The following is a 12,941-nucleotide window of genomic DNA, read 5'->3' as shown; positions in this document are numbered from 1 at the left end:
CACAGAGTTCAGAAAGATATGACTCTGTCTTAAAACTAGGATTAGGTTCAGCTGTGAGTAACAGAAGCTACAATATAACAGCGGCTGAAACAAACTAGAAATCGATTCTCTCTTGCCGTAAACATCCAAGCTAATGCGGCGGCACTGGGGTCATCTGGGAATCGGACCCCTTCTCTCTTGTCCCCCTTCTAACATGTGATTCCTTCTCACTATTGCATGCACTAATGGATACATTTGTTTATCCATTAATCTATTGAAGGACCTCTTGGTCACTTCCAAGGTTGGCAGTTAGGAATAAAGCTGCTTAAACACTCCTGTGCAGACTCTTGTGTGGACATAAATTTTCCACTCCTCTGGGTAAATATGAAGGAGTGTGATTGCTGGATGGTATGGAGGAAGTATGTTTAGGTTTATAAGATATCGCCAAACTGTGTTTGCAAGTGGCTGCACCATTCTGCATTCCCACCAGCACTGAATGAGGGTTCCTGTTTCTCCACATCCTCACCAGCTCTTGGTGTTGTCAGTGTTTTTTAAATAGGTGTGTCGTGGTCATGTAGACTTTTTGCTGGATATTTAGTTTGTTGCTAATTTTTCACTTTTAAGCCTGACACTGCACCGAACATTCTAACAATATAAACTTTTCTGAGCATTTCTGTGTCTAGGAGTAGATTCCAAGGCATGCAATGAATGGGGCGGAGAGAAAGGGAACTGCAGCTTCTCTGAGGTATTGAGGAGGCACTAGGTATTTCCAGGTATTCATCTCCTGGGAATATGACCATAATTACGCTTTCACATGAGCCCTGTATGAGAGTGTAGCTACGACTGAACTCTGGGCAGCGTTGTTCATTGCGATATTAAAAGCTCTGTGTCAAGTCTGTGAGGAAAAAGATACCATGTTGAGTGTGACATGAATTTTATCTCCATTTTCAGACTCTGGTAATAGAATCTCATCTAAGTGGGTCTCCTACACTCACTTTGTCCGGAAGGTCACTGTAGTTATGCCTTCACTACCTTGGATGGTCAGAGCATTTGATGTGACCTTTCAACATAAATATCCACGACTGACACGCGTGCCTGCTTACATACGTACATGGCATATATACGTACAATTTCCTAAATTGTAAAACTGGAGTGATGGTTCCCTAATAGGAATGGTTTTGCTTCCCAATTAGGGTTGCCAGATATAGCAGAGAAACATACAAAATGTCCAGTTAAAGTTGATTTTCAAATAAACCGTGAATGTCCCATGCAATGTTTGGTACTTACACTAAGAAAAGTATTCGTTATTATCCTGAAATTCAAATATAAATGGATGCGCTGTGTGTTTATCTGGCAACTTTACCCTGAGGGGCATTTGGCAACGTCTGGAGACATTTATGGTTGTCACAACGGGGCAAGGGAGTTCTACTGGCATCTAGTGAGTTGAGGTCAAGGATGCTGATAAATATTCAACAATGCACCAAACAACCTCCTACAATAGAGAATTATCCTCAGTAGTCCTGGGGTGGAAAGCCCCTGGTTAAGACTGCCTGAATTTCCATTTTATTTCCAGGCTTCTGCATTTAGCTAGTGAAATGTAAAGGCCGACAGGGACTAAACATGATTAATATATATGGGAACGTGTAACTCTCCTTACAGCCTCTCTATTTCAGGTTACAGGTCTACTTGACTGGCCACGCTTCCATCTGTGCACCCTCGTTTATTTTTCTCCATGGCTCTTCCCGGCTGCGTGAAATTACATTACATGAGTTTATTTCTTTACTTGTGTTTTTAAATCTTCCCTCTTCACTAGGATGTCAGTCTCGCGAGGATAGGGGTATCATTCCTTCTGTTTAATCCTGTCTCTCCAGCACCTCGGACAGCTCCTGGCACAATTATTCGTGCCACGAATGACAGGAGGAATAAAGGCAGAAGCGTATCTTTTAAGAGAGCTCCACAGCCTCCCAACACATTTCTCATAACAAAGTATTCTTTAAGCTAGAGGGCTTCTCACGCTTAAATCTACACTTAAATCTGCTGCATTTGCCGCTGGCTATGTGCTTTAGATGTCAGGCTCCTTTGGGAAGCTGCAGTCAGATACCAGTTTCCTCAGTCATTCAAAGTATGAAAATGTGCTTGAGAAACGAAGACAGATTCCGTTCTGAAATATCGGAATCAACAAATTCAACGTTTTAGAAGCAAATTAAGAACCACGTGGATAAAGTAAATGTGTTCACCTCTGTAAACGGACCTTTCTCCTATACTTTTATCCCCCCCCCCCCGCACCCGCAGTATTCTGGGGGAAAGGGGTAAAAGGGATGCAATTCTTTTCAAGGTCTTCAAAAAGTGTCCCTTTCCTGACACAAATCCCAAGGGACAACCTGTGTCTTTCCCAGGAGCTAACATTTTCTCACTTAAAGAATACATGACAAGCCCCCCAAATGCGTTCAGCTCTGTGCTGGGTTCTGGGGGCATCACACATGTCATCTCCCAGCTTTTGCTGCAAGAGCAGGTCTTGAAAGCCCTGGACCTGAAATTCAAGCAGCCTCTGTAGACCAGTCACCAAAAAGTACCTATTCTTGTGTCAGCCTCAGCTATAACAACCACGACTCTTGGGCTTGATGTACGAATTATATTTTTCCAGTATTTATTAAGAGAGGTGCACGGCTAATTACAATTTTTAAAAATACGTTTTTCTGTGTACCACTGGGAATTAATCAAGCATGGTGGCATTGAAACTCAAGCCACCTTCTGGCAAAAGCATAATTTAATATGGAAAGGTGAACACAACAGGGCTGGGTCCTTGAATCCCTCCTTGAGTGTCACATTGCTTAGTGCTAAAGGAGCCAGGCTGTTGGGTTGAAATTCTCTCTCTCTGCCATTTACCAGCTGTGTGACTTTAGGCAAGTCCCTTGATCTCTCTGGATCTCAGTTTCCTCACTGTGATATGAGGATGATAAAAAGCACCTAACGCATGGGGGTGCTGGGAATATTACATTCTTTGATCATTCTAGAGAGTATAGACCAGTGTCCAGAATGAAGTAAGTGTTATCATTAAATAAATAATTTAGTGGGGAAAACGAACTCCCTTAACTGTGATACAAAGCAGAAGTTGCTACACATCCAAGGAGAAATCAAAATGCTGCATAGACATAGACCCCATTAGGCTGGGGTGTATGGGGAGGGCTTCTTAGATCTGGAGGCCCTCATATGCAGTGTTCTAGAACAAATGGCCATTCTCCTGTTAGAGGTTTGCTTTGGGGAGAGAGCATGACAACCTGGAGGGTGAGAGCAGCAGAAGAGGGAACCTAGGGTTGCACTTGATGAATGACCGCTCAGTCTGGTCGGAGTGTAGGTTAGATGTGGCAGATAGCAAGATCCTGAAGCTGGGGAGGGAGGGTGGCTGTGAATACTCAAAGAGATTTTGAACGTTGAGCTACAGAATGTAAATTTCACATGGGAGTCATTGGCGAGCCAAGGAAATCTTTTTAATGATAACAGAAAAAGTTGATAGGATCACAGTGGAATGTGGCGAATTCAAGCCCAGGCAGCAGACCAGTAGGATCAATGTTTAATCACTGGCTCTGATGGGAGGGAGGATGGACACCTGGTCTGTAGGGTTTGCCAATGTCCATAGTGTAAACACTCCCACCATGGGCGACTGACATCTACCCACCTGAAGCTACTGGATGTGGAGCTGGAAGGAGATGCATAGAATCAGCTCTTGAGAGTCTGTACCTGCCAGGTCCAGCCACCGTTGCCCTAGACCTACCTTCTCCAGTCCCCCCTGGGCGCTGACTGGTTGTGTGACCTTGGTCAAGTTGTCCGTCCCTTTGACTCTCGATTACCGTATCTACAAAAGGGGGAAAATAATACAAAACAACGTAAATGACACTTCCAATCATTAAAAGAGAAAGGCAATGGTCAGAAGTCTAAAATTATTCCCCAGGAAGCATTCCTTCCGGAGGTTCCAGAAGACAATCGTTTCCCTGCCTTTGCAACTTCTAGAGGCTGCCTCCATGCCCTAGTTCATGGCCCCTTCCTCCATCTTCAAAGCCAGAAAGAAGCATCTTCTTCCTCTCTGACCTCCTGACATTCTGTCATAAAGACCTTTGTGATGACATTGGTCCCACTGGATAAACCAGGCTCATCTCCCATCTCAAAACATTTAATCACACTGGCAAAGTCCCTTAGGCCATGAAGGTCATGTAGTCACAGGTGAGGGTTAGCTTGTGGATATCTTTGGCAGGAGGCATTATATGGCCCATGACAGTGACCATAGACAACACTGTGTGTGCGTCTGTGTGTGCATGCCTCTTTACGGAGCTGTCTACGATCATTGACATAAATATAAACAGGTACAAAGCATATTTATAATAGTGACTGTATACCTACATATGTGTATACAGAGAAGCAGAGAGATGAGGTGGTAGAGAACAAAGGATTCAGAGTCAAAGGCCAGTTTTGTTTGTTTCTGAAGTTTGAGTATACTAGGTTTTCATACTGCGATGAGCTATCCAGTTGAGAGGGAGAAATAGATGATGTGGAAGCTTGAGAAGGAAAAGTTGCTGGACCTTAAGGACTGATTTTTGAAGGAAAAGGAGATGCTTATCATCATAGGCAAAGATGGGTAGCAAATTCTAAGTTGCTGTCAGATTTGCTGGAGGGAAGATGAGAGAGTTCCTGTCTGGTGGATTCCGAAGTACAGGTCATCAGCTGGGCATGTGTTAGGGGTTGGGTGGGACAGTTGACTATTCATCTCTGCATAGGGCAGCCCCGGTACCCAGGAGTAAGAGGGAACCAGGGGAGTGAGCTGAGCCAGTTAGGCACTTTGATTTGGCTTTGTGTCTTGAACTACGTCTAATCCAAGTTCCTAGAGGCATACCTCTCATCTCAGTCTGGGGCTTTCAGGAACGCAGTGAAGCTCCCAGAATACATAGTGTGTCCCAGCTCTCAGTAACGCCATCCGCTTTCCTTCTTATCTCTGACACATTCACCTGGGACCCGGCAAGGTCACAGGAAACAGGGAAGTGCCAGGGTTTCCCCATCAACCACAGCTATTGTGGGGTCTGCTACCTCCTTAGGTCTTGCCATTCTAAGCATGTTTAGACCCTTCTGGTCCATGAAGAGACCTTCATTCACTCTTGGGGAAAGCTATCCAATTCATGTTAAGTTGGATATTGTTTGTGTTTTGAGTTTTGGTCTGCATTCTTTTTTTTTTTTCTTTTTTTGCGGTATGCGGGCCTCCCACTGCTGTGGCCTCTCCCGCTGCGGAGCACAGGCTTCGGATGCGCAGACCCAGCGGCCATGGCCCACGGGCCCAGCCGCTCTGCGGCATGTGGTATCCTCTCGGACCGGAGCACGAACCCGTGTCCCTTGCATCAGCAGGCAGACTCCCAACCACTGCGCCACCAGGGAAGCCCTGGTCTGCATTCTTATTCCTACTTTACTGGAGCTAGAAAGTCTTCTTTCCTTTATGTTAAGATTTTGTTGTTTTCCAATATAACTTTTAAGGGAGAAGACTGGAGTGGAGTTAACTGCCTTTCATTTGGATTTATTAAACAGAAATTCCAGAATATTTTGCCATGGTGATAAGGTTATGAATCAGTTCAAATTTGTATATTTTGTTTGATGATTAATCAATTTGAATGCATATTTGTTCTTTGACAGTCAAGAACCTCTATAGCATTTTTCAATCTCTAGAAAGAAAAAAGGAGCACATAAAAATCCACCCAGCAAAAGAGAAGACATGAAGCACGCATGCATACACACACACACACATACACACACACACAATCGTGGGACATTTAAGCATAGAATATGATAGCAGGAATAAATTCAAACATATCAGTCAAACAAAGGCTTACAATCAGAATTTTTTCCGACATTGACACTAAGAAAAGTGACACAGTGACACAAAAGCAGGCAAAAAGTAGTACTAAGAAAATGCTTACAAAAAACAAGGAAAAGTTGGACAGGGTTGGCTGTCTTAACCTCGGGAAGAAAATATTGGGTGGGCCCAAAAGTTTGGGTTTTTGTAACAGCTTACAGAAAAACCCAGACGAACTTTTTGGCCCACCCTAATACACTTCAAAGCCAAAAGCATTAAGAAGGACCAAAGGAAAGTTTTTATTATTGGCAACAGGAGACATAAGACATACTAATGTAGTGCCTACATATTGAGGACAAGTATGGTCAATCGTTTGAAATACAAGAACTCAGCCGTTTCAAAATCTCTGGGAAAAACTTTAACACATCTTTCTCAGACATCGATAAATAAAGCAGACAAAAGTAAGAGATTCTGTAGTAAAACTGAGTATACAGTTACCAAATGACCATAATATGGGGCCAGTTCACCCCATCTGTGATACTTTTAGAACTTCATCAGTATCTCTGGCCCATTGATCCTGTCTTTATATTTGCTTTCAGATTTATACCACCTTTTCTATTTTTTTTTCTTTTAGGCTGTTTCAATGAGGATTTTTCTGTGGAAGCATATGTAAATGAATGATCTTAATCTGCCATCTGTAACAATTTTATAAATTTTTTTTTAAATTTAGCTCTTCTTCGGCTTAATTCTCAATTTTGTAATCTTTTATATCATTATTTCTTCCTTTTTATCCTTTTTTCCTTAGAATTTTTTGTTGTTGTTGTTTTGGATTGTTTTGTTTGGGATTTCTCTTTTCCTGAGTAGAATGCTTAATTTATCAATTTCATTATATGAATGTATGAGATTCACGTATGAGATTTGTATGAATTTGCTTTTGACTACAGCCTTGGCTGCTTCACATGTGGTTTGATGCGCACTGATGTCACTTTCAGTATCTTGTAAATACAGTGTAATTAAAAGCTTTCTTTTTATTCTTTATCCAAGAACCATTTAGTAGTTTTTTGTTCCAAGCAGGGAGCAGTGTTTCTATTTTTCTCTTGTTATTGATTTATATTTTGATTACGTATGCTCATGGAATCATGGAATACAATCTAAGTTATTTTTGTGATTTTTTTTTTTAAAGGTTTTCTTGTGGCTTTGTATATGATGTTTGGCAAGAGTCCATGAAGAGTATAAATAAGAGTATCCTTTGTAGAAATTACAACCTCATAATTTATATTATTTATAACTTCCTAGCCTTACTTTTCCATCCTTCATAAATCGAGATTGGGAAAGGAGGTATATAATATTTTCCAAAAAAATTGTTACTATCAATTTTTCATTTGTAACTTTAAGAGATTTGTTATATTACTTTTGGAGATATATTTTTGCTTAAAGTATTTATTGCTATACATGCATTGTGAATTGTACCTTTCCATAAAAATTAAGACTTTTAACCCAGGTAGTTATTTTTTCTCTTGAATTTACTTTTTATCCTCTGATATCAAAGTTGTGCTATTTTTTTTTTTACCCACTATGGAATGTCTATGCTCAGATTTTTTTTTTTTTAAATCTCTCAGTCACTTTATTTAGGAGTTCTCTTGCAGACAATTAAAACTCATTATCTTATAAGTTTTGAGTCATCCTGACAGTGTTTGTCTTTTCACAGGAGAGTTTAACTCATTTATATTTAGTGTCATAATTAACAAATTTGTTCTTACTCCTTTCATCATGTTTTATGCTTTTTATCATTTTTCTTTCTTGATGATCTATGTTCTGTATTTTCAATAATCACTCAATGAGCTGTTTCTGTTTTCTCTCTTTCTCTCTCTCCCTTCCCAATTTGTAAGCCAAACAGCCTGATTTTAAACTTGTAAAAAATTATAGTTAAATATATATTTATTTGGTTACCATTGACAAAAACAAAGCCACTTCTATGAATATACAAAATTAGTACCCTTTTACTTTTTTTCTTTTCATGTTTCTTTTGGCATTTTTACCAAGTTTATGATTTTTAAATAATATAATGTTTGGATTATGGTTTTTCTTTGATCAATAACTATTTTGACCTTGTTGGTTTTGCCTGCATTTAAAACTGTATTTGAGGGCTTCCCTGGTGGCGCAGTGGTTGAGAGTCTGCCTGCCGATGCAGGGGACGCGGGTTCGTGCCCTGGTCCGGGAGGACCCCACGTGCCGCGGAGCGGCTGGGCCCGTGAGCCACGGCTGCTGAGCCTGTGCGTCCGGAGCCTGTGCTCCGCAACCGGAGATGCCACAGCGGTGAGAGGCCCGCGTACCGCAAAAAAAAAAAACCCCACAGAAACTGTATTTGAATTTATTCGATGTTTAAATGTTTTCATGTTTATGTCATGACTTTCCTGTCCCTGAATATTACACTTTAACCACCTCCTGGCTGCCTGAATAATGGGCTTCAGTGTTTTGGTTTTTTTTTCTTAAGGAAGGATAGATAGGATGTAGCCTTGCATCTTCCTACTGTCCTCACGTATTATCAGGAAAATCTCTAGGTTAGGGAGTTGTTCAATTTGAACATTCTCCATCAGATTTATGGAAATATTTATCATTTTGAAGATTTAGTTTTGTACAGTAGATAGAACTGAGGCCAGTTTGATGATTTTCTTTTTGAATTTTTTGTTTTATTTTTAAATAAGCACTTATAGAATTATTTCTTTATCCTTGACATTAAGAAATGGCTTTAGGAAATCCCTAAAAGGTGGTGTTTCCAGTTTTCCTTGGAATTCAGTGAAATATTTATTTATTTTGACCCCGGGACTGTTTTCCTTTCTCGATTGTCTTTTGATGATGCTTCTTTTGCATTTTTCTGCTCCTTTCTTAGAAGCCCTGCTATCTGCATTTATATCTAATGTGTGTCATGTTTGCGGCCTGCCACTGACCATCATTTTCATTTCTTGTCTTTTCCATTTAGCTCTAGGGAAAGCTTCACAAATTCTCTTTTTCCCAGGATAAATTCAATTTTCTCCTTTTTCATATATTTTTTATTGCTTCTGAAACCATTTTAAATCCCTTACTTTTAACACTGCCATATCTTCTTCCATCTTAGTCTTATTTCATTATAAAATAACAAGGGTCCTGGGTTTTCTTGATTAGCGAGAGCGTAGAAGTTGTTCTGTGTAAAATATGCATCAGTGTTCTGTGGTAACTACCCTTCACAGCTTTGTTGTTCCTCTGTCTCTTCAGTGCCCTTTCAAATGCCCTCCTTTGATTGTGCGGTTTTTATTCATGAAACATTTTATTCTCCTTCTGTTTTTCGTCTGTATTTGCCTTCTCTCCAGCTGTCCTTGAATGAGGGTAGCCTCTAGTGCATTGGAATTTCCCTGACACAGTGGAGTGGGTTCCTCTTCTTTCCATTTCGTTTCCACTTGCTCTTGTTACAGCTGCACATGAAACGTGCACCTGGAAGGGCGCTGGCCCTACATTCCCATATCGGTGATGCAGTAGGCTGAGCAGCGTGGGGATGCGTTGGCGTTCCTGGTACTGTCCCTTCTCTCAGTTTGGCACAGCTGCTACACTGGGGACCAGGTTCCTGTAAGTCATTTTGCTTTGGCTTGGACTCAGTCCACACTGAGGCTGTGTCATACCTCCTGTTCCACATTAGCAAGAGGCCCTGATTCTGGGGTTTTCTGCACAGTGTGGTCCGACTCACTCCTGAGTCTTTCAATCCAGCTGATTACAGATGTTGTCAGCAGCCGGCATCAGGTATGTTACCCAGTGCGGGGCATCCCTGGGATACAGTGGCCTTTGCTCTTAGAAATATCAAGGTAGTTCTACCAGGCTATCATCTTCTCTTATGATGTCATGCTTAGAGATGCTACATTTAGCCAACAACAATTCAGGGTGCCCAGTAACATTTGGATTCCAGATAAACAACAAATTTTGTTCTTGTTATAAGCATGCCCCATGCAACATCTCTGTCAATTAGAAATGGAAACATAACTGGGTTTCCTGTGTGTTGTATCTGGCAACCCTCACCATGCTGTATTTTCTGCATGAGGCATCGGTATCCCATGTAACTTCTCAGGAATTCTCCCAGGCCAGGGCGTGCAATTTGTACTGAATATTCAACACAGACGCAGATTTTTACTTATTACCATATTCCCTTAGTTACTGCTTTTGAGTCCACTCAGGGGAAATTTTAAAAGTCTGTGCTCAAAGCACCGTCTTTCTCAGGTTTCATAAATGTATTATTTAGGGGAAATTATTTTTTCAAAATGGTAAATTAATAGAAAATCTCTATGAGTGTCACTGCGTTGCTTAATGATGGGAACATGTCCCTTTCTTTCAAATAAGCATATAAAGTCACAGCACCAAAATCAAATGTAATTTTTTTCTTAATGGGTTATGAAGTGCGATTTACCACGTGCAACTTCTTTGTTATTTGATACCTTGCTCTTTTTTTTATGTGGAATTGGTGCTCGTAGGTTATAATAGCCACCCCCATGGGGATTTGAGCTTAAGTTTTACTTCTTAATCTATTCTGTGCATGGTGGAACATTATTTTTTGAATTTTGTTTTAAAAAAAGACAGAAAAAGGAAATAACACTAGCTTTAGGTCAACTTGGAGCATTTTTTTTTTTTTTTTTTTTTGCGGTACGCGGGCCTCTCACTGCCGTGGCCTCTCCCGCTGCGGAGCACAGGCTCCGGACGAGCAGGCTCAGCGGCCGTGGCTCACGGGCCCAGCCGCTCCGCGGCATGTGGGATCTTCCCGGACCGGGGCACGAACCCGCGTCCCCTGCATCGGCAGGCGGACTCTTCAACCACCGTGCCACCAGGGAAGCCCCCAACTTGGAGCATTTTAAAGCAGTAAACATGTAGGTCAGGTACCAGGCGAAAAGACAAATAGGCCCTTTGTGGAATGAAGCTTAGAAATGACTTCCCTTTGAATGGTGCCCATGGTGTCCCCCTGGTTGCTTTCCCAAATAAAGTCAGAGGACCCACAGCCACTGCCCTTGGAATATGTAGTTAGTTGCACAGTTAAGTTTGGTGTACTCACATAGGGGTCAGGTGTTCCAACAGGAAAGTTCACGGAGCCTTGGTGTCTGGTATTAATGTTTGACTATCTATAACCTGGCTATCTGGCTTCAGCAGTGTCTACAATGAATGACAGGCTGGTGTGTTGACAACCCGAGTGGTGCCAAGATGCATTTATAAGAATCAGGGCGTCTGTGAGTCTGTTTCTGTTTTGTAAATAAGTTCATTTGTATCATTTTAAAAAATGTATTTACAAAACCAAAACAGATCTCGAAAACAAGCTTAGGGTTACCAAAGGGGACACGTGGGGTGGGGAGAGGGATAAATTGGGAGCTTGGAATGAACATCTACACACACTATATATAAGACAGATAACCAACAAGGGCCTACTGTGTAGCACAGAGAACTCTACTCAGTATTCTTTGATAACCTAAATGGGAAAAGAATCTGAAAAAGGATGGATACATGTACATGTATAACTGAATCACTTGGCAGTACACCTGAACCTAACCCAACATTGTAAGTCAACTGTACTCCAGTGACATTAAAAAAGAAAAAAAAAGAATCAGGGGGCACTGTGTGATGGATGTAGGTCTTTTATCACCAAGATTACATGGAGCTCTTCATGGGATAAAAGGATGGAGGATTCTAATTACAGAGTGATGGCAATGGAGGAGACAGCATATAAAATCCTGATGATGTAAAAATATAATCTGCTTTTTTAATATTGGAAGCATAATTCATTTGTTGATTCATTTTTCAAATATTTACTGAGAAGCTAGTATTTGTCGGGTTCTCTTCTAAGGACGATGAATAAAACAGAGAAAAGGCTCATATGTCCTCTCTGCTCACTTGCATATAACCCACTGGGGCATGAAGGGAATTACAGAAAGAGCATGACGTCCTATGATAGGGAAGTATGAGGTCTTCAGAAGGACATCGCTGGTGCATAGAAACGCAGAATCATGCAGTCAAAGGAGGCATTCCAGAGAAGTGACATTTGTGACACAGCCTGAGCGGTTACAGGAGTATAGCCAGCACAGTGGGGGAGGGGAAGTGGTACCCAGAGATGGGACGAAGGAGAACGCTTCAGCCCTGAACATGAGCACGAAACTCACTGCCTGTGCTTCAGCTTCACGAAAAACTCACATGTGACGGTACACGTTTATTGAAAATATAAATCCTGAGGGATTTCCAGAACGTTAAGAAAAATGTAGTCCTGATAAAGGAATGAGGTCTCTTGTGAGGTCTATGATATTCTGATGTTTGCAAAAGAATTTCTGATGTATTAGGTTGAATCATACGAAATCGCGGCTTGGGTGAATCGAAACTGCTCAGATACTGGGAGTTTCAAATGGTTCAGGGCCGTAGACACCTTCGTTGCTGAACTGGGGCGCTCAGCCTGGCCTGAGTTGGGTGATGCCATGGAATTGAGGGAGCCCTTCCCTCGGGGCTGTCCATCAACTCGGGATGAGTGTATGTCAAGCTGGCTTCTTGTCCAGAAGCAGGACGGACCACAGCTGAGTGTCCTGCACTGTTAGAACTGGATGGGGGCCTCCATACTCTGGTTGGTGCCCTCCTACTTCAGAGCAGTCCAGGAGAGGCAGAGAGGCTCAGTGACTTGCCTGTTCTCTCTCAAGATCTGTGTAGCAAAGCCACAGTCAAGACCCCTTTTTCTCTGTGAGTCCTTTGCTTCCTTCTCTGTTCGCAGACAACAGCCAAGAGGGGTCCAGGCTCACGTAGGCGTCGTGCATCGGCAAGTGTGCTCACGTGAGCCTCTGAAACAGTTTGGCCCGATCAATGTCAGGGCTTCCGTTGCTTTTACTGCAAAAGAACCAGTGATAATTACAGGGCGACTAATGAGAAGGGCTTCAGGTGTCTTTGTGGAGCTTTGCCTAGAAAGTCAGTGATCCCAGAGCCAATAATTTCCGTTTCTAAAGCCTGTTAAGTTGGGTCTTGAATTATGTAATTTCTGTGTCCGTGTTTTTCTTCCAGAATATAAGGCACAATGTAAAAATAACATTTTGGAATGTTCCCCCTGAGGGAGGGATATGCTTAGTAAGAAAAAAAAAAAAAAGAACGCTTTCTG

General features: G+C 41.8%; 1 protein-coding gene across 1 annotated transcript in view; it reads left to right on the top strand.

Annotated features, from left to right (window-relative positions):
• TMEM132D (transmembrane protein 132D) overlaps positions 1–12,941 on the top strand; it is a 644,149-nt gene that overhangs the window by 160,467 nt on the left and 470,741 nt on the right. The window lies entirely within an intron of this gene.

Source organism: Phocoena phocoena, chromosome 13 (assembly GCF_963924675.1).
Source record: "Phocoena phocoena chromosome 13, mPhoPho1.1, whole genome shotgun sequence".
Taxonomy (NCBI): Eukaryota; Metazoa; Chordata; class Mammalia; order Artiodactyla; family Phocoenidae; genus Phocoena; species Phocoena phocoena.
Note: the sequence above shows the minus strand (reverse complement) of the source record. Positions and strands in the feature narration are given on the sequence as shown.